General features: G+C 36.8%; 1 protein-coding gene and 1 long non-coding RNA gene across 2 annotated transcripts in view; one reads left to right on the top strand and one right to left on the bottom strand.

Moving 5' to 3' along the window:
* The window catches only part of GRXCR1 (glutaredoxin and cysteine rich domain containing 1), a 225,062-nt gene that overhangs the window by 139,461 nt on the left and 62,845 nt on the right, over positions 1–22,756 (bottom strand). The window lies entirely within an intron of this gene.
* LOC140511487 (uncharacterized) lies at positions 3,275–5,045 on the top strand. Its single transcript, XR_011969569.1, has 2 exons — positions 3,275–3,458; positions 4,494–5,045. It is a non-coding gene; the product is annotated as an uncharacterized lncRNA (long non-coding RNA).

Below are 22,756 nucleotides of genomic sequence, written 5' to 3'. Positions count from 1 at the left end.
TTTATAGTACTTAACACTGGACACCACACACCCATACCTCACACTAGCTATTCTGCTGCCTTCAAGTTGTTCCCCAATAGTTTCATTTATTTTTGTCATGTCCCAACTGGATCATGAGCCCGCTAAGGGGATGGACTATATCTACCAGTGACTGCATTTGTTTTCTACATACTATAGCATCCGACACAAAATGGACATTTAGTCAATCACCGTGGAAGAAGAAAAAATGGGAGAAAAAGAACAGGAGAGCAGAAAAAAAGACATATAGGCATCTATCTTCACATCCTTTCCCTCACTCTATGAACAAATCCTGTTTTCACAGATAGTATAAAATGTCACATTATTTGATTTGAGGCAATAAATCTGGCTAAACTTAATGAAGCAATAAGGAGAAATAATGGCCATTTCTTGCCAATAAAATAACTTACATTGAAACAATACCAGTGTTCATTGGTCTCTGAGATTTTTTTTTTTACATAGAGACACTTTTTTCATACTTTTAATATTTCTTTTTTCTACCTGAAACACTGCTTTTCTGTTTCCTGTTTCCACTTCCAATTTTTGAAATGTCTCCTTTCATATTGTTTCACATTTGGTTTTTTAATGTGCTGGCAGGGTAGGGCATTAATTAGATTCAGTTTTAGGAGGTGGCTTAGCTAAACTTTTATGGTGAGTAAAAAGGGTTTGTTTGGCATCATTGAACAGACTGAAATCTGGGATCCTTGTGGGAAATTTGTGACCTTTCTGGCTATTTGCTTGTGTGTGTGTGTGTGTGTGTGTGTGTGTGTGTGTGTGTGTGTGTGTGTGTGTGTGTGTGTATGTTTTAGCCATACTCATGAAAGCCAAGAAGCAAAGGCATCAAGGCTAATAATAGTTCAATACCATGCAGATAAATTTAGACAAAAGTAAGAAAAACATGTTTGTAGATTTTAGGACTGATGTATTGAACCAGAAAATCATGAGGAAGGAAGGCCTTCCTCTGCCCCTTACTCACTGTAGCATTTTTTTTCCAAACTTATTAATTTATTTCTTTTCAGTTTTCAGCAATCACTTCCACAAGTTCCAAATTTTCTCCCTCTCTCTCCCCGCTCCCTGAGACAGCATGAAATCTTACATGGGCTCTACACATACATTCCTATTAAACACATTTTCACATTATTCATGTTGCATAGAAGAATTAAAACAAATGGGGAAAACCATGAGAAAAACAAAACAAAACATAACAAAAGAGAAAACAGTCTGCTTCATTCTGCGTTATGACTACAGCTCTTTCTCTGGATGTAGGTAGCATTTTGCATCATGAGTCCTTTGGAAATGTTTTAGGTCTTTACATTTTTGTGAGGGACTAAGTCTATCAAAAACAGGCCTTGAACACTGTGGCTATCACTGTGTATAATGTTCTCCTGGTTCTGCTTACTTCACTCAGCATCAGTTCATATAAGTCTTTCCAGGTTTTTCTGAAGTTTGCCTGTTCATCACGTCTTACAGCACAATAGTATTCTATTACGCATTTTTTTTTTTTACTATTTGCTACTTGCTATTTCTCAGTTTCTCCATCAAAAGAGTTAAGCTTAACAGTGGATTAATTTACTAGCCTCCTAAAGAAATGCCATTATTATATGGAAACACTTAATATGTAGATGATCTCATAGATGTGAATATTCCCTTCAGCAGTGCAGATAACCCATCCATACTTTTTAACCTGTGCAATCTGGGACCATCTCCTTTCATAAATACTTCTGTTGAGAGCATCTGTTTGGATACAGACCTAAAGATTCAGGCTATGTTTCATTAGCCCAGAGTTAGTGGAAATTCCCCATGCTGAATGAAACAGGTGAGAGAAATACAGCCTTCACTGGGAACTTCTAAAGAAACAGTTTTCAGAGAGTTGGAAGAAAACAAAATTGATAAGTAAGGCAAAGAAAGCTGAGGGGAACTAAAGGGAGAGTGCAGTTAGTGGCCGAATAAAAAGAAGGAAAACTCAAACAGGCCCCTTTGACCTCAGCTCACAAAAAGTAAGGGTCATTCTCCCATTCTTCTGCACACTGCTAGAACATTAAAGACAAGAGAAGGGGGATGAAGGTTTCTGAGATCCCAGACCATCATTCTAACAGCCAAAATGGCCTACTTAGTGTTCCCTAGCAAACTAAAATCCCATCCCCTGCCTGACAGTCTTTGCAAACAGGCTGTCAATGTTCTCCCTCTTCACCTCTGCCTCTTGGAATCCCTACTACTTCTGTTTAAGGCTCAACTCAATGGCTACCTCCTACAAGGGGCCTTTCCTTATCCCATCCCCCCACCTGCTAGTGTTTTCAACCAAAATTTTATATTGTATTTATTTTGTGTGTTTTGTACCTATTTATCTATGTACATGTTTTCTCCCAGTGGAATATAAGCAGGAACTTTTTCATTGTTTATCTCTGCATCCCCAGTGCCTAGCACCATGCTTGGCACATAGCAAACACTCATTCAATGTCAAAGTGAATTGAAAGTAGACTATTACCTCCCTAATCATTCCGACAGTGCCTTAGACTTTGGATCTTAGGAGGTAGCATTGTGTAGCAGATGGAGTGTTGCACTTGAAGTCAGGAACATTTGGATTAAAATCCCACCTCAGACACTTACTAGCTGTGTAACCCTGGGCAAGCCATTTAAAATCTCTGTGCCTCAGTTTCCTCACTTGTTAGAATAAATGACCTCAAAGGTTCCTTCTAACTTTAAATCTATGATCCTACGATTTACATATAGTAGGGGCCCATTCAATTATTGGATGGATGAATTAATAAATGAGATCACATTTCCTCAATCTATAGTATTCATGCATCCCTTTTCCTTTAATAATAGGTTTAACTTCAGGATTGCTCCAATAGCCATGACAAAAGCAGAATGTTGAATTTAGGAAGAAAATAAAATAAATTTTACTCTGTGACCTTCAAACTTGTGAGCTTGAGGGAAGCTACATTTCAGTAAGCAGGATAGTTTAGAGCACTAATACAAAGAGAGGAAAAACTTTACAAAACAATGATTCTGTTTTACTGTGAAAATTAATGACTCCTAGAAACTCCCTAGACCTTGGGGTGACAGATTCTGAAAATTAACTGAAGCACCTGCTTTTGGTCCAGTGTGACACACTGATGACCACCTGAGATCTATTGTTCTAACCAAGCAAAACTGACAGAGGGTCATTAGAAGACTCCTGTTTCAGGTGTTTGGTGGAAATAGAATGTGTAGATTCTGGAAACCTGGGTACAAATAGAGCCATGCTACATCCAAGGTAATTTTTTTGGGTGATAGAGCATACAAACACTGATTGAAGAGATGGGGTTGACACTATGTCCATAGTGGCTGATGTCAGTTGAATTATGCTACTAGTATACAAAGAACTGATTTCAGATTCATAGAATTGTACAGCTAAAAGGACCTTAGAGATGACCTCATGCAATTCCTTCATTTCACAGGTGAGGAAATGATTTTTGAGATTTTTTTCCTCTCCTTGAATGCACTATTTAATTCAATGATTCAATTCCTCCATTGCTATAATGAAAGTGGCTTTGTGAACTTTGGGGATTAACTGATAATGGGTTGTAATATCATATTTTCTTTTAGATGAGAGAATGTTGTATTTATATTTCTTTTGTCTTGTCTTTGAATGTGGGGAGGAAATATTTAGTGGAGCAGTGATGAATTAGGAATGTACAGTGACAAGAATACTGACTTTGCAGTCAGACGCCTTGGGTTCAAATCCCTCCTTTGCTTATGACTACTTTGGTGACCTTGGACAAGTCATTTGATCTAGGTGGACCTCAGTTTTTTGCTATATAAAATGAGAGTGTTAGACTAGATGGTTCAGGTCACTCTTACTATCCTGACAAAAGAGATGAAGCACAAAATAGCTGCAAATGATCAGAAAACTTTCCTGATTAGTGGGAGGTAGCCTCAAATTTTATAATGGTGTGTTCTAACCAGGTCTTCCCCTCAAAATAGAGAAGCTTTGAGAGGATGGGCCAGTGATATGATTGTTGTGCAGCCAGCTCGGCGAAGTTGTAGATCCTTTTCACCAAGTTGGCTACAGAGTGACTCATAATTCAGCTACAGCAACTTTCCAATACCATGTTTTTGGCTATTGGGATCTACACTGCTCTACATTAGTAGAAGGAATACCTACAGCAACAGAGTCATAAATACTTTAAGTACTGAATTACGTATAGGAGACGTAGCATGAAACTGTGGGTAGAGGGCTAACCTAGAAATTGAGAAGATTCAGGTTCTAGACCTGCCTCGGTTAGATTCAGATTCCCCACAGGACTTTTTTCCCCAAAAATCATAGAAACCTCTTCACCCTGGTAACTCACTCCACCTCTGTACTCCTCACATTAAAATTACCCTCCATCCCACCCCTATCCCCTGAAGACTCTCTCTCTCATTGGCTGGCTCCTCCCAGAACCTCCCTCTTAATGTAACCCAAGCCAACTGTGTCATCTTTTCCTTTACAGGCTGCAACTGAAGACTGACTATCCACAGGACCTTCTCTATCTTGCTCCATCATTGGCTACCTCCCTCCCTTTTCATCTCTTTTTTATATGTTGTCTTTCCACCTCCCCCTTGAGATCATGGACTGTGATTCCTTTCGTTTGTGCATGTGTTCCCAAAGTTTAGCATAATGCCTGGAACACAGAAAGTATTTAATAAATGTTTGCTGGCTTGACTTATAGGTGTTCTCGGCCAGTGGAACTGGGGTGACTTGAATGAACCCCAACACTCTCACAACAACAACTAAGACTGTTATGAGCCAAGACACTATGGAGCAGATCTGGGCCAGTTTGCGCTAACTTTGTCCCCAGATGAATTGATCTGGGACACAGCTGTGGGCCCTTTGGCAAAGAGTACACGAAGACAACTCTGGAACTCTGGAATGGAGCTCCTCACACTCCTGGGAATATCTTTGCACACTGCTTTTTTCTTCTTTTTAACATCTTGTGGACCACTTCTACCTTGGGGCTGCTGAAATACATTTTTATTAAAGAAATTACATATCCTAATCCTCAGACATTGAGTGGTCATTTGCATCAGAGGTGAAACCATGACTGGGATAATAGGCAAGTTAATTAACCTCTCAGCAATCCAAGTACTTCTCCAAGACTTCAAGTTGTAGATGAAATATATACTGATGAACTCACAGGTCCTGCCTCCCTCCCCAATAATATATATGTGTGCGTATGTACACACACACACACACACACACACACACACACACATATATATACAATACATATTTTCCCCTAAGAGGTTGGTGTATATATGTACACAGTGATATCTTTCAAGTGATATATTAAAACAGAAGCAAATCTAAGTAAAACAAATACACACACATTGGAATAAAAAAGGCGTAGCAACAGCAGGCAGTGGGTTGTAACAAAAAGAAATAGAGAGGAAAAAAATCCCACTAATGTACCATGTCTGATAGGTGACTTGCATAATATGAAATATTCCAATTCTTTCATGCCATTTTTATGTAAATGAGTCACAGCTTGGCCTGTGTACTTATGAGACTGTGTGCCTAGAGTATCAATAGGCAATGCTGGGCAAACACTCAGGCCTGAAAACCTGACAAGAAAGAGGACTCCAAAAGACAGCCATGCCCGCATAAAGTTTTCCAGCCTCCTTGTTCAGGCTTGGGTAGGAGCTACTGCTTAAGTGCTTGGCTATCCTGTATGCTGTGGCACCACTGCCCCTTTGACCTAAAGGCACCATGTAAATTTTTGCTCTAAAAGAGTGGCTCATTTCTAACTGAAACATAGCAACTTAATCTGCCACAACATAAATTTAATTCTGCTGACCTCCATGAAAACATTAAAGTCCTTACTGACAACTACTATGATCTAGATTCTATGTAGGGAGGTGGAATCCAAACAGTCAATCAAGGATAATGTATTAACCACCTACTATGTGCCTATGCTAAAATTTGGGGACACAAAGTCCCTTATTTCAAGGAGCTGAAATGAACATATATAGATACATTAAACACTCAAAAGCAGACACACAGTAGTTTTGGCAGTGGCTTCTAGCAAGTGGAGGAAATGGGAATGGTTTCATGGAGAATGTACCTATGAGCTGAGTTGTGAAGGAAAACTCACTCTTCTCTAGTTTATTGAAAAGCAAGCTGTAAAGCTAGGTTCTGATTACAACAAATAATGAATCTGAAGCAGCTGCATGTATTCAAGTACAAAATTTGCACTATTCTAAGTTATAAGTATGTAAAATATGTTCTTCGGTTCTAGCCCAATTGAAACAGGCAGTGCAAATTCAAATAATTCAACCACTTCATGGATTTATTGTTTGAACTAATTGGGGTATAGCTTGATACTTTTGTTTGATCGGCTGCCCCTAAGTCTAGTTACGGCCTATAATTAAACAGTGTGGCAGTGCTGTCAAAAGGAATTAGGGACTTCAGTTCAACTCAACAAATTTACTGTATACTCCAATTCACAAAGCACCATGTATCCAATAGTGAAAAATCTCTAGCTAGGTTTTAATATAATAAGAAGGGAGCTCTCCACTGGGCTACTTCAGACTTTTACAGAATTATGACACATTGATAGTTCACCATCTAGTTAGGGTCTGTCTCCAAGTTCTCAGATTCCACCCAAAGTTAATAAGGCTATAAGAAATTGATGCACTCTAGGACCCCACATCCAGGCACAGCCAGAGTCAGGCACAGCACAGACCTTAACAGTGGATGAAGGACTACATATGCATCTAATAGATAAGGACAGTTTAGTCTAGGCAAGGATATACATAGGCACATAGCAGAGACGTAAAATTGTTCATAGTGTGGTCTTAAGAGAGGAAGGGAAAAGTTTATACTATGAGTCATTTTCCATCCCTACTATGTGCCCATATAGAGATTTACACAACTTGAACTGGCCTTATCTATTAGATACATATAACAAGTTCCTTACAAAAGAAATTTTAAGCAGAAAAGAATTTAATATCGCCAGCCTCTTGGGGGAAAAGAGCAACAAAGTACATTCTACCAGTATTCCTGAGTCTTACCATGTAGCTGTATCTTTCAAATAATTTATTTCCTTGACACTCATCTTGATGCCCATCACTCCCACTAACCCTTCAATACTGGGAGAGGGGAAAAGACTCTCCTATTCTAGTCTCAATTTCATGTAACTACTATCCTCCCACAAATAACCCCTATAGAAAAAAGAAAGAATACTATAGGAAAAAGACTTTAGAGATGAAAGCTGTTCAATTGATGTGGCATAGGAATATAGACTCCTGATGTTATAGTGTTCAGAAACCATCACACCCTGGGGCTCTTCCCAAAAGTCTGTTCAATACCTGAATCATAACCAAATATTACTTTTCTCATTTTTTAAATTTTGAAAAATTTACATCCCCATTTCATAAAATTAATGGATTAATTCACCCTCAGGAAAATCTGGGAATGTGACTCCACCCAAAATAGCTACCGTACCCTGAAAAATCCAACATTATCCTACCCCAATTGGACTTCATGACTCACACATGGGAGTTTCAACACAAGAGAACATGTTCTCTATTCAGCCACCATTCTGGCAAGGTGCTCCCTATTTACTACACATTCTGATATCCACTCTGTTCATAGCTATCCCAGCAGTCAGTAACTATTAACTTGGCAAATCTGCATCCATTTCATTGCAGTATATGAATGTAATGGGATATTTTACACTCTAAGAAATGACAACAAGGAAGAACCTGGGAAAATTTATGTGATATAAAGTGAGCAGAATGACAATAATTTATACAACAAAAACATTGTAAAACAACTTTGAAAGACTTAAGGACTCTGATTAACTCAATGCGTATCCATGATTCCAAAGTACACATGATGAAGCACACATGCTGTACAACTCCTAACAGGGAGGTGATAGGCAAGTATAGAATGAGACATACATTTTCAGATGTGATGAATGAAGGAATTTCTCTTGCTTCACAATGCATGTTTGTTGAAAAAATTTTATTGGATTTTCTTTCTCAGATGAACTAAGGGGCAAGGAGATCATCAATAATGTTGCAAAAAAAAAAGAAAGAGCAGTTATTAAAGCATTTTTAAAACGCATGGTAGAGAACAGAAGGAAAAAGAGAAAAATAGACAAGCAGGACAACTTGGAAAGTTCCATTAGAAGTATATTATATGCTTAAAAGGAAGAGGAAGCTGTATGTAGTGGAGATTTGAAATTTTATGTACCATCTTGTTTTTCTGTTCTGCTTGGTACATGGAAATGCTCATTTTCTTTGGCATTTGATAAGATAATTTATTTTTTATTTTAAACTTCTACTCAAATTACAAATCATCCTTAACAGGTTTCAGAGACCTGAAAGATCTAAGACAGCAAATATTGCCTTTTAGAGACTGATCTACAATTATCTACCCACTACTATTGGTCTAGTAGGTCTAGTCCACCAAACCATCGTGAAATAAGACAATCACTTTTTGATTTCCTTCCTGATTATCAATTTCATTATCCTAGAGGATGACCAACTATAGCCCTCACCAACATCCCTAAAAAACCCTGGTTCTTTTTTTCCCATCTCCTTTCTACTAAAAGAGATACTAACCTGCATCCCTCAATTATCACCCAGACTCTGTGGGGATAAGTGGACTTGAAGAGCTATCTGCCTAAGGATTAGACATGAGGAACAACTACCCCTCTTCATGTGTCCATAATTGGTGGAAGTCTCCCCCTAAAGCAACCCATTCTACTAGATCCCTACCATGCTGAGCAGAGAATTACTAGGAAGTGTCTTTCCTCCTTTTATAGTGACTTCCTCTGTTTTCTGACCAGGATGGATTAGATTATATCAATAACATCTTAACAATTGCGTTGTGATTCTGGAATGCTGAACTCTTCTTAGCCTTGGACTTGCTTTTAAGTACTTCCTGTTGTTACTTTTTCCTTACCACCTTAATTGGGCCAGAGAGATTTGGTTGGCTCAACTACATTGCATTCAGGTGCCCCAATCTCCTGTAGCTGAAGACAGGAACTTTAATCAGTCACCTAATGGAAATGCTCCCATTCTTCCACTTCAGAACTATTCTGAGCAGATTTGAAAGGTACCGATGGTGAAGCTTTCCTAACCCAAAAGATCTCTTTTAATGGCTTATTGTTATGTCTATAATTATACCATAAGCTTTATTTATTTATATTAAGTGTTATCCTCTTTCCCTGGTTCTTTTTAAAGTGCAAATACACAGGGATGGGTAATAATAAATCAATAATATATTAATTTAAATTCTTTTTAATTGGAAATTTTCTTCATTAAGAAAAAGCAAAAACAGCTTCTACTCTAGAAGAGACAGATCCAGGTGTAGCAGAAAGAACACTAGACCTCAATTCAGCTTAAATACTCTTCCTGGCACTTAATAGTTGTGTGGACATGGACAGGTCTCTTAAATTTTGCTAACCTCAATTTTCTCATTTGTGAATTGGGAATAATCGCAATCAGGATGTAAGGGTAAATGAGATAATAGTTTTGTTTTATTCGTGACTTTGGGTGCTGGAGTGGGTGTGACAAACTCTAAAGCGCTATATAAATGCCAATTATTAGAAAATGCAAAGGAAAGCAGAAATGGCAAAAGTAAAGAGAGCTAACAAGTGCAAAGAACAAACTTACGATTTTAGAATCTCATTTCTGTCCTTTTTAAAGGAATAATGAAGAGAAAAGTAGACCAATATGGTCCCTTCAGCACTGAGCAGGTAGGCGAAACAATGAATGGGGTGTCAGGTCTGGAGCCAGAAAGACTTGAGTTCAAATTTGGCCACAGACACTAGATATGCAACCGTGGGCAAGTCACTTAATCTGTTTGCCTTAGTTTTCTCCTCTGTAGAATGGGGGGGGGGGGGGGGGAACCAATAATATTATCTACCTCCCAGGGTTGCTAAAAGGATAAAATGAGAATAATTGTACAGTGTCTGGCACAGAGCAAGCACAATATAAACGTTACCTATTACTATTAAAAGAAGGCAGCTTTCCCGGTGTCACTAAGGAAGCTGAAGTGTGCTCTCAGCGCTAGATCCCATAAATCATCTTGCCACTCTCAGCTCTCATTTGCCTGTTCCCCCTGATGATTCCATAATGAACCTGTTTTTTCTCTGTCCTTCTGCTAATGTTGGCTTGTCTGGATTGCCCAATGAACCAATCTTGCATCACACCTAAGCTCACAGACTAACAAAAAGAATCTTACCTGCTATCTTCTTATGATTCTCAGTGAGTTTTTTGGAAGCAATTCAAAAGTTAGCTAATTCAAAGGTAACCCTCCCCCTGCCTACTCTGGATCCCAAGTCTACCTGACCACATGACCCCACTCTGTGGGTTAGGCTAGAATAGCCAGCTTCACAATTCTGTAAATGTATGTGTCCTATTTGTATTGATAATGTTTAATATAAAAATTTTGGAATAATCTCTTTGTTCTCTCTGAAGCAAACTCAGAGAATGCCTCTTCCTGTGTCGGCAGAGGCCAGCCAGGGCTGACTCTGCATTCCTTGGAGACCTTTAACCTATGACATATCTTGAATAATGGGTCTTTCCTTTGTATCTTATTATCTGTAGACACATACTATGTTGTGGCATGTTAGTGGTAAAGAGAATGTAGACATCTTGGGTTCTATTGAACATTGTTTGCCCCTTCCTGTGTCAGTTATCTGTTTAGGGCAGGAAGCCTGCCACTCACTAGTGGTGGGATTTCCTTCCTTGTCACCGAGACATGTGTTTGCCCAGCTTGGAATCCCAACATTTGATTGACATTGCTTTGTTGGTTATCTTGTCTTGCTGAATTCGTGGTTTGCTTGGTTGGGAGGGTTTCCTCCTCATGGCAAAATGTACTTAAGACAGTCAATTTCTGTACTAAGGCAGCCAGTTCTGATCCTGGCTCCATAGCGCTATGTAACCGTTTTCTTTATGGGGAATTGATCAATTAATTAAATCATAAAATGTATGCATTTGGCCTGTTGCCTTTTCTTAACAAGTTTTCAGGTCAACAGTATACACCAGTCACAAAATAGGACAAATAAAACCCATTACAAAGATATTACAGTTTGAACATGCAGTTTGTTTTAGCAAAACATACTCACATGCAAATTCCTTTAATTTATAACTATCCTTGAAAGGCACACATTATGACTCTCCCATCTGCTTTCTAATGAAAGTTGCTAGTGAGATAACTGAGACCTTGTGGCATTGTTTAGCTGAGCGTACCACCTGATTCAATGTCAACAACAACTTATGTCTCATAGGAAGAACAAGATCTAGGATTAAAAATCTTCTACTTAGATGAAATAAAAGGAAAAGGGGGGGAGAACAAAACCAACAACCATTTATCCCTTTTGTACTATTCAGGAATTGACTTTTAAAGATGCAATCACAAATTATTTTTACATTTTAATGTTATTTCTAATTCTTCATACATTTTCTCAATGGTGTAAATAGAGAGGTTTTTTAAAAATCCAAACACAGTTTGGTAATAAATTTACTAACATAGTTCCAAAATAACCATCTGTACTATGCAGTAATAAAACTGGTGATATGGCTTACAAATTCATAATTATCATGTGAATTTAAAAGTTAAAATTCAAAATGGCAGAATAATGTCTAATGTTCAAACAAAATTAGAGTTCCAAGAAGATGATACTGAAGTACATCTGAAAATAAACATTAAAACACTTAACCACTTGGAGATTATATGGTTTGAGGGACTCAGAACTTAGACATGCCACATATTTGCACCAATAATTAACTTTTTGACATGCCAATCAGTAGCTGCAAGGAAACCCATTATGTTTCGAAAGTCTGTCAACTTTCATTTTAAGTTTTTAAAAACTATCTAAGCTAGTGTCTCTCAAATGTATTTTACTCACAGCACAGTATTATTCCTTGCTAGAACATGCTCAGGAAATAGAGAGACTTCCATATACATATTTGATTTCAGGTCCAAGTTCTATAGACTTTGCTGTACCACTGGCTGAATCAATGTGCCAACACATTCTCTGAGAACCACTAATTTAAGCCAATAATTTCAAGTTATAGATGAGGAAATTGGGGTCCAGAAAGGGGAACTGATTTGTTCAATGTTATACAGGGAGTTATCAGTGAATTATCATTCAAACTCCAATCTTTTGAATCTGAATCCAGTGCTCATTTTATTTTATTCTGAGATAGAGGCAACCTGAATACATACTTAAGTGGAAAATCACTGGGAAACAACTTATCAGGGGCAGAGCCAAGATGGCTGAGTAGAGAAAGCATTCAGCTGAGATCTCCCAACATCCCCCTCCAAATAACTTTTAAATAATATTTCAAAATGGATTCTGGAGTGGCAGATACAAGGGTTGAAGCTGACTCAAACCCATGTGGATGGAAAAACAGATAGAACCAGGTGATGGTGACAGAGTTAGTAGCAGCTTGAGAAGCTCGCCAACCAGAAATGGTAAGGGGACCTGGCAACTGGTCAGAAAAAGATTACAGGGGTCCACTGTTCTAGTACCGGACTGAGGAGGAGATTCTATCAGACAACTCCATTTCCTATACCCACTTCTTGGATAGTGCCCCTGGCCCCCATGCTGAGAACAGAGCCCAACTTTAACATAAAATTCAAAATCAAGAAATAAGGTGGGAAAATAAGCAAATAACAACAAGAAGAACAAAAACCACCTGACCATAAAGAGCTACTATGATGACTGGGAAGATCAAGACACAAACTGAGAAGAAGACAGTGAAGTCAAAACATCTAGAAGCAAAATCCCAAAGGAAAACTGTGAATTGGACACAAACCCAACAACACTTATTAGAAGAGTTTAAAAATGATTTTTAAAATTAAATGTTAGAAGAAAAATTAGGTAAAAAAAATGAAAGAAAAGGAAGAAAATTATGAAAAGATAGTTAAAGGCTTTGTAAAAAAAAATTCACAAAAATACTAAAGAAAATAAAAATCTTTAAAAAACAGAACTGACCAAATGGAAAAGAGGTACAGAAATTCACTGAAGAAAATAATTCATTAAAAATTAGAATTAGCAAGTGGAAGCTAATGACTCCATGAGACATCAAGAAACAATCAAACAAGGTCAAAAGAGTGAAAACAATACAGAAAATGTTAGCTATATCATCAGAAAGAAACTGACCTGGAAAATAGATTGAGGAGAGATTTAAGATTTATCAAATACCATTTTTTCAAAAAATTATCAAGGGAAACTGCCCCAATATCCAAGAACAAGAGGGTGAAATGGAAACTGAAAGGAACCACTGATTACCACCTGAAGGAGATCCCAAAATGAAAAATCTCAGCAACATTATAACCAAGTTTAAGAGCTTCCAGGTCAAAGAGAAAATACTTCAAGCAGCCAGTCAGAAACTATTCAAAAAGTATAGTACCATAGTCAGGATTAAATAATATTTAACAGCAGTCATGTTAAGAAGCAGAGGACTTGGAATATGATATTCTAGAAGGGAAAAAAGCTGGGCTTACAACCAAGAATAACCTACCCAAGAAAACTGAGTATAATCCTTCAATGGAAAAAAAAAATGGATATTTAATAAAACAGAGGACTTTCAAGCTTTCCTGATGAAAAAAAATAAAGGTGAATAGAAAATTTGATTTTCAAATATAAGACTCAAAAGAAGCATAAAAAGGTAAATATGAAATAGAAATAATAAGGGATTCAATAATTTCTGTACGGAAAGATGATCCATGTAATTTCTAAGAACTTTGTCATTATTAGGGCAGTTAGAAGGATTCTACATAGAAAAAGGATGTGGGAGTGAATCAATTATGTTGAGATGATTTTTTTTTTAAAAATGGACAGGCAAGAAAGAGGGATGCAGTAGGAGAAAAGGGAAGGGAGAGGAAGAATAGGAAAAATTATCTTATATAAAAGAGGTATGTGAGAAAGAACTTTTATAGTAGAGAGGAAAATAATGGAACAGGTCAACACTTCAACTTCGCTCACATCTACATTGGTTCAAAGAAAGAGGGAAAATATAAGTAGGAGGGGAAGGGGAAAGGGCGTGATAAAAGGGAGAGCAGATGAAAGATCATGATCTCAGACAAAGCAAAAGCAAAAATAGATCTAATTAAAAGGGATAAGCAGGGAAACTACATCTTGCAAAAAGGCAACATAGACAATGAAGTAATATCAATACTAAACATATATGCACCCAATGGAATAGCACTCAAATTCTTTTTTTTTATCCAAATTGATTTGTTTGTTTTCAACTTTCAACAATCACTTCCATAAGTTTTAAATTTTCTCCCCTTCCTTTCCCCCTTCCTCCCCAAGACAGTAAATAATCATATGGTCTCTATATGATCTCTACACATATATTCTTATTAAACACATTTTCTCATGAGTCATGTTGCATAAAAGAATTAAAACAAATGAGAGAAAGCATGAGTAAAACTAAACAAAACCAAAATAACAAAAAGAGAAAATGATCTGCTTCATTCTGCATTCCTACTCCATAGCTCTTTTTCTGGATGTGGATGGCATTTTGCATCACGAATCCTCTGAAAATGTTTTAGGTCCTTGCTTTAGCACCCAAAGTCTTAAAGGAAAAGTTAAATGAGTTCCAAGAGGAGGACCTCAACTTTTCTCCCTCAGAACTAGATAAATTTAACCATAAAATAAATAAGAAAGAAATCAAGGGGCTTGATAGAATCTCAGAAAAGTTAGTTATGACAGATCTCTGGAGAAAGCTGAATGGTAACAGAAAGGACTATACCTCTGTCTTTGGTAACTGGATGGCACAGTGGATAGAGTGCTAGGCCTGGAGTCAGGAATTTTCAACTTCCTGATTTCGAATGTGACTTCAGACACTTACTAACTGTATAACCCTGTGCAACTCATTTAATCCTGTTTGCCTTAGTTTCCTCATCTGTAAAATGAGCTGGAGAAGGAAGGAAATGGCAAATCACTCCAATGTCTTTGACAAGAAAACTCCAAATGAGGTCACAGAGAGTCAGATATGACCAAAATGACTAAACAACAAATATTCTTATCTCAGCTGTACATGGCACTTACACAAAAATTGAGCATATATTAGGGCATAAAAACCTCATAACCAAATGCAGAAAAGCATAAATATTAAATGCACCTTTTTCAGACAATAATGCAATGAATATTACATTTAATAAAGGGATGTGAAAGCATCGATTAAAAATTTATTGGAAACTAAATAATCTAATTTTAAAGGATGAGTACATCATAGAACAGATTTTAAAAAATCAATAACTTAATTAAAGAGAATGACAAATTTGGGACAACATTTCAAAATTTATGGAGCTCAGTCCAAGAAGTTCTTAGCAGAGAATTTATATTTCTAAAAGTGCACATTAATAAAAGAGAGAAAGAGCAGATCAATGAATTGGGCATGGAATTTTGGGGGAAAAAAACTAGAAAAAGAACAAATTAAAAATCCCCAATTAAACACCACAATAGAAATCTTGAAGATCAAAGGAGAGAATAATAAAATTGAAGGTAAAAACAATGAATAAATAAAACTAGGAGCTGGTTTTATGGGGGGAGAAACAAATAAAAGAGATAGACTATTTAAAAAAAGAAAACCATTTTACAAGTATCAAAAATGGAAAGAAGAAATATATCATCAATGAAGATGAAATGAAAGCAACCATTAGGAGTTATTTTGTTAATTATATTATATTACTATATAATTATATATTATATTATGTATATAATATTATATATTATATTAATATAATATAATTAATATAATATATAATAATATAATAAAATTAATATAATATAATATATAATATATATAATTACTATATAATTATATTATATAGTAAAACTAAGAATGTAAGTGAAATGGATGAATATATTTAAAAATATAATCTGCCCAGATTAACAGAAGAGGAAAAAGGATATTTAAGTGACTCTATCTTAGGAAAAGAAATTGAACAAGCCATAAATTAAGTTGTTGAGAAAAATCCCTAGCACCAGATGAATTCATAAGCAAATTCTACCAAACACTGAAGGAACAATTAATCTTAATACTATATAAACTATTTTAAAAATAGGTAAAGTAATCCTACTAACTTCCGTTTATGACACAAATATCATTTTGACAAACAAACCAGAAAGAGCTCTAGGATGCAGAAATTTGAGTGTTCCCTGGAGAATAATGGGGGAAAGAGATGCTAGAGATTCCTGCCTCCCTGAGAGCCACAAGTGACATCATTTGCTACACTAGCAATAAATTGTTCTAGTTCATGTTTTTGTTTGCTGCTTGAGCACTGAAACAAAGAGAGAAGAGACCCTCTGGGAATCCTCCAGCAGCCCTGTGTACACTGATCAATATGTGAGCCAAATATTTCAAGGATGTGAACTGCTCTCAAAAACTAAGACTCTACCAGAAGCTACATCAACTCCAGTCAATCCCAAGTAGGGTCTGGGAAAATTTTTACGAGGCCAAATCATTTCTGGTAAATAAGATTTCTGGGGACAGAGAATTTAGGGAACCTCAAAAGTAAGATTTCAAAATATTTTGCATGTTTTGGAGCAAACTGCTCACCTCCCTTCATGGCTCTTATCAATGATTTGAGGATGTCTTGGAAATCACTGAGCATAAGCCCTTTCAACCCTTACTCTACTTCCCTTCAGTTCACTGGCCTTTTACTATAGGGATCAGCCATAAAAAGTAGTCTATATATTGTAGACTCAGGGTAAAAGGTAGTAGAGATTGATCTGGAAGATTCAACCTATTGACTGAAGTGTATACTCATTCTAAAGCAAACAGATAATAAAATCATAATAACCATCATCATGATTTAACTGAAAACAATCTCTGAAGCCAGAGGACACAGTAACATGTCACATGGAAAACACAGGGCTTTGGCCCAGCGAGCTAACATAGAGGTTGATGCTTCTTTACCTTACCCAGTCCCTATAGTGAAATTACCCTCTGGGTATGGTATAGTGGAAAGAAATTCCCTGGAGTCAGAAGGGCTGAACTGAGATCGTCTCCGAAGCTTACTTCCTTGTAACTTTGGTCAATTCACTTTCCATTCCATTTCAATTCTTGACCTATATAATCCTATAAAATTCCTTCTCCCAGGAGCACCTTTCTCTCCAGTATTCAAAAATGTTCTAAGTCTTAGATACAAAAGTAAATCTTTTGCCCAAAATGGCTACCCCTATGGTTAGATTGTTATCTATAACCCTCTCTAACAGAATTTAACCTACACATTTAGATTCCCAATATTACTTCATGAACAGTCTAGGGGAGAATTTCACTTCTAGAAATTTCACAAAGTTCAAAGGAAGGAATTAACTCATTTCCAAGCTGAAAATACCATTATGTTGAGTAAGCTTTATCCACATTTCTAATTAAGTTATTTTATTCTTTAATTAATTCTGTTACTTTAAGGAAGAAAAAAGATCATGAATCTCAGATCTAGAGGCAGAGAAAAATGAGTGGTTTGCAGCATCACAGCAGGAAAACTAAATGTCTGCTCATCTGGAATCTTTACTTTCACTCCTTTGAAAAGACTGGCAGCGACTCGGGCCATGAAATGTTGATAATTGAGTATTTTTTTCCTTTTTTGAGATGTAAACCTGGCTTTGATTTATTTCTATGTTGTTATTGTTTCAGATTCATTTTAATGCCTGAAATGAAGAGTCATGACCTGTCATGGCTGTTGCAGCAGCAGAAGCAGCAAAAGCTAGCAAAAACTAGCCACAAGTTAATCCTGTTGTGATTTGTTTTTATTTCAACATGGATGCTAAGCAGCCACTAAGCTAATGCAATTTTCAGGCCCATTAATCTGGAACTGCAAATCAAATAGGAGACAATGCATCTCCCTGATGAGTCTCAAAAACCAGCAGCAGCATCTTGAAATCTCTTGAGCTTCCTCTGATTGACCCCGATCTCAGGGACCCTAGTCTCAGGATGGCATAACTGTCTAAATGACAGAAGGAAGGAAGGATGAAGCAGAAGAAATGGGGCATTTTACAGTGCCATTTTGAAAAATAAATCAAGTATGCTGGTGTGTGTGTATGTGTGTACATGTGTGTGTGTATGTTTAATAGCCTTCCTTCCCCCACACACATACACACTCCAAAGGATATCCTGACAAACTAGAGGATTAGGATTTCCATCATTTACTAGTTTTATTTCTCATTCATACATATAAATATCCCTGGGGAAATCCCTGTGCAAGAAGTCTCTCCAACAACACAGATGCGACTTGGGAAATAAATCCTAGGGAATTGCACAAGGTACTTGGAATTTAAGTGACTTGCTGAGACTTACACAGCTAGTAAGTGTCAGAGCAAGAGTTTAACCCAGGTCTTCCTGATTGAAGCACAAAACTTCATCAACTATACCACTTGCCCCTCTCCTTTATACAGAGAAGAAAAATTAAATCAACTGTGTCATTACCATCCATGCAATCAATTCATTCAATAAATATTATTGAACACCAACCATGTTCCAGATAGGACATGTTGTTGTTGTTGTGTTCATCCTTCATTACCAGAGAAGACCATGCCATCAGAGAATGATGAGATGACTTTCACTTGACTTTGTTTTGAGTGAGGGAGGGCTGTGCAGGTCACCAGCCTCACGTCCTCCAGAGCCATTTCTAATGCTAGGTGTTGGGAGTACAAAGACAAAAATGAGATAATCTCTTCCCTCTAAGAATTTGCTTCCTATTGTAAAAAAGACTTTATCTTCCTTTAGAATGTAAACTCCTTGAGGACAGAGATTGTTTTTGCTTAGTCCTGGTATCCACCATACTTAGCACATTTCCTGACACATAAGTACTTAATAAGTGTTTGAATGATTGATCTGAAACTTAATTCAAATCCTGAAAATCAGCAACTAATCTATAACAAAGGAGACCTTAAAATAATGGGTTCCTCCCTCTGGTGCTCTCTCTCCATCTCTCTAGAATGACTTTCTCTGTCTCTCATCTGTCTCTGTCTCTCTCTGTCTCTCTCTCTGTCTCTCTCTCTCTCTCTCTCTGTCTCTCTGTCTCTCTCTCTGTCTCTCTGTCTCTCTCTCTGTCTCTGTCTCTCTCTCTGTCTCTGTCTGTGTCTCTCTCTCTCTCTACCCTGCCCCATAGTGAAAAGGGTAAGGAAGAGGATTTCTTCTTCTTCCCCTCCCCTCCCCATCAGTAAAAATGGTTTTGAATACCTGTACTGACTAGGAAAGTCTGAGTTGAGCCTCAGGCCTTTGGAAGCTTTTTCTGCTATTTATTTTCCTGAGCTCAGATGACAAAATGGCAATCCTGAGATGAATGTCTCTAGCCTTGGCATTTACCTTGTTAGTTTAAAAGATCAGAACCTCCTAGGTCCCTCAATTTATGCCAGCTACAAAACAGGAGGAATCTACTGCAACTATACCTTTCTCAAAGATGGTAACCAGCAAGAGAATCAGCCTTAGCTGTTGCCTTGCAAGTCAGAAGACATAACCCTAGAGAAAATGATTCAAACAGTGTAGGGCCAAGGTGAAGATGAAATGTCAATTCAGCAGTCCCACAAAATGTCTGATACATACTTATACATGTATGTATTGTTTCCACCTTGAAAGTACCAACACAAATGAAATCACATCTATACCTAAACATATAAGCACATATGAATTTATCAGATTCTTCCACCAGGTCCATATATATCAGGGTTGATGAATAGCTGCATTTTATTTAAGGAATGGGGAGAGGAAAGGGCAAGGAAGGACAAGTATAGCTAAGGAATCAGGATGGAGAAGATAGCATTGAACACTGGAAACAGTGTTAAAATTAGGAAGAAAAAGGGATAGCTGGGAGATGATTCCAGAAAATGAAGAGGAGATATTAAATAACAATGTTTACTCTTAAGTACCACATTGCACCTATCAGATTGGATAACATAAAAAAACAGGAAAATAATAAACGTTTGAGAAGATGTGGGAAAACTGGAACACTAGTGCATTGTTGGTGGAGTTGTGAAATGATCCAACCATTCTGGAGACCAATTTGGAACCATACCCAAAGGGCTATAAAAATGTGCATACCCTTTGACCCAGCAATAGCACTACTATGTCTGTATCCCAAAGAGATCATAAAAAATGGAAAAGGACTCACAGGTACAAAAATATGTATAGCTGTTCTCTTTGTGGTGGTCAAGAATTGGAAATTGAGAGGCTGCCCATCAATTGGGGAACGGTTGAACAAGTTGTGCTATATGAATGTAAGGGAATACTATTGTGCTATAAGAAATGATGAACAGGAAGACTTCAGAGGAGCCTGGAAGGACTTATATGAAGAGATGTTGAGTGAAATGAGTAGAACCAGGAGAACACTGTACACAGTAACAGCCACAGTGTGTGAGGAATTTTTCTGATAGACTTAGCCCTTCACAGTAATGCAAGGACCTAAAACATTCCCAAAGGACTCGAGGCAAAATGCCATCCACGTCCACAGAAAGAACTATGGAATTGGAATGCAGAATGAAGCAGAATATTTTCTCGTGTTATGCTTTGTTTTGGTTTGTTTTTTCCTATGATTTCCCCCATTTTAATTCTTCTATGCAACATGACTAATGTGAAAATGTATTTAATATGAATATATGTGTTGAACCCATATAAGATTGCATGCCATCTCAGGGAGGAAAGGGGGAGGGAGAAGGAGAAAATCTAAGATTTATGGAAGTGATTTCTAGAAAACTGAAAACAAATAAATTAATAAAAAAGAAAAAATATATAGCAGTTCTTTTTGTGCTGGCAAAGAATTGGAAATTGAGTGGATGCCCATCAATTGGGCAAAGGCTGAACAAGTTGTAGCATATGAATGTAATAGAATATTATCGTTCTGTAAGAAATGATGAGCAGGAAGATTTCAGAAAAACTTGGCAAGACTTACATGAACTGATGCTGAGTGAAGAGAACAGAACCAGGAGAACATTGTACACAATAAACAGCAACACTGTGCAATGAACAACTGTGATAGACTTAGCTCTTCTCAGGAATGCAAGGATCTAAGATAATTTCAAGAGACTCATGATGGGAAATGCTATCCACATGTGGAGAAAACTATGGAGTCTGAGTGCAGATTGAAGCAGACTATTTCTTTTTTTTTTTTTTTTTTTTTTGCTTTTTCTTTCTTATAGTTTTTCCCTTTGCTCTAATTCTTCTTTACAACACAAATAACGTGGAGATATGTTTAATATGATTGTACATGTATAGTCTATATGAAATTGCATACCACCTTGGGAAGGGGGTAGTGGAGAAAAGAAATTTTAGAATTCAAAATCTTGTAAAAGTGAATGCTGAAAACTAAAAATAAATTATTTAAAAAACCACGTTTGCCTGTTTGACAATTTTGTCTATAACTAGTATTGCATCTATTATGTTGCCTCTTATTACAACAATCAAATCAGATACAGAAGAAGTTTGATAGCAAAAAGTTCATCTGTTAAAAAACAAAAGACTACATAAAGGGAAACAAAGGATGCCTGTCTCTGAATTACTACCTGATTGTTGATGGGTTTTGACCAGTGGTTTTTGCAGAAGAGGTCGATTTGAAGACTTGTGCAAAAGCTGACTGGAACTTATGTTTCCATTTGAACTCCAATGGACTGAATCAATAGCTTATGAAAAGAAGTTCTCAGAGTAGCTGAAAAAGAAAAATTAAGGCTCTGTAGCCCAGACATTCTCTAAAAGCATGAATCAGTATTCCAGATGAGTTAGAGGAGTGTGTCTGACTTTCAAAATTAATTACAAAGGCAAGAGATTCTGTGACAATGTAAATGAGTTTTAAAGTACAATCCAGCTCAATCCAGAATTTCTTGAAATGCCAATTTAAAAAGCTGTAGCTTTGTTTGAAAGAATTTACAGCTAAAATACAACTACTTTAATTGAATTAAAAGGAACTGACTTTAAGAAAGAGAATGGATCAGGAGGGACTGTCTTTTTTCCATAAATTAGCTTTGGAAGGTGCTGGAAATAGGAGATTTTTATACCTAGCCAGGAAGTGTAATTGGCATGTCTTGAAAAATATGTTGCAAAAAACAATTCCCGGGACATCACCTGAATATAAATAGGAATGAATAACCAAATTCTCAGTGTTCTAGTGAGTGGCCTATTTATGTGAATTTTCTCAGAGATCTTAAACTGATTAAAGTCACAGATATTCATTCTATTGATCTTTGATAAAGGTAAACCTAGGAAGTTTTATAACAAATAAATGTCATGGGAAGTCAGTTGTTGATCTGTTACCAAAGTTTAGGCAATGGATAAATGACACCAGAACTCAGAAAAACAGTTCTTTCTTTGATGCCAGTTGTTGCTAAGGGACTTATTAGGACACTCTGGCTATGCATACATAGGCTGTGTAAGATTTTTAAATGAACAGCTTTTAGAAAAAATATTCTTTCAGCTAGTGAAGGTTCTGTTGGATCTTTCTCCCATATTCACTGTTAATTTTCCCAAGTATTTTTTGTCTCAAGCTTAGTTCTTCTGACAAATAATTTGTTTTCATTTGTCTAACTGTTTATCATTCTTCCAGTCTCTCCCCTCTCCTGCCCATATCCCATAGAGATGCCAGAAGGACATTCCTAAAAAGCAGACCTGACCATGTCACACTATACTCCAAAGCCTCCAAGATAAAATAAAACATTCTTATCCTGACATTTATAGACTTTCACAATATGGCTTCCATCTATCTATTGAGTCTTATTTCATAAGATTCCTGTTCATGAGATCGTCATTCCTT

This window comes from Notamacropus eugenii, chromosome 6 (genome assembly GCF_028372415.1).
Source record: "Notamacropus eugenii isolate mMacEug1 chromosome 6, mMacEug1.pri_v2, whole genome shotgun sequence".
Classification (NCBI taxonomy): Eukaryota; Metazoa; Chordata; class Mammalia; order Diprotodontia; family Macropodidae; genus Notamacropus; species Notamacropus eugenii.
This window is presented reverse-complemented; position numbering and strand designations above follow the sequence as displayed.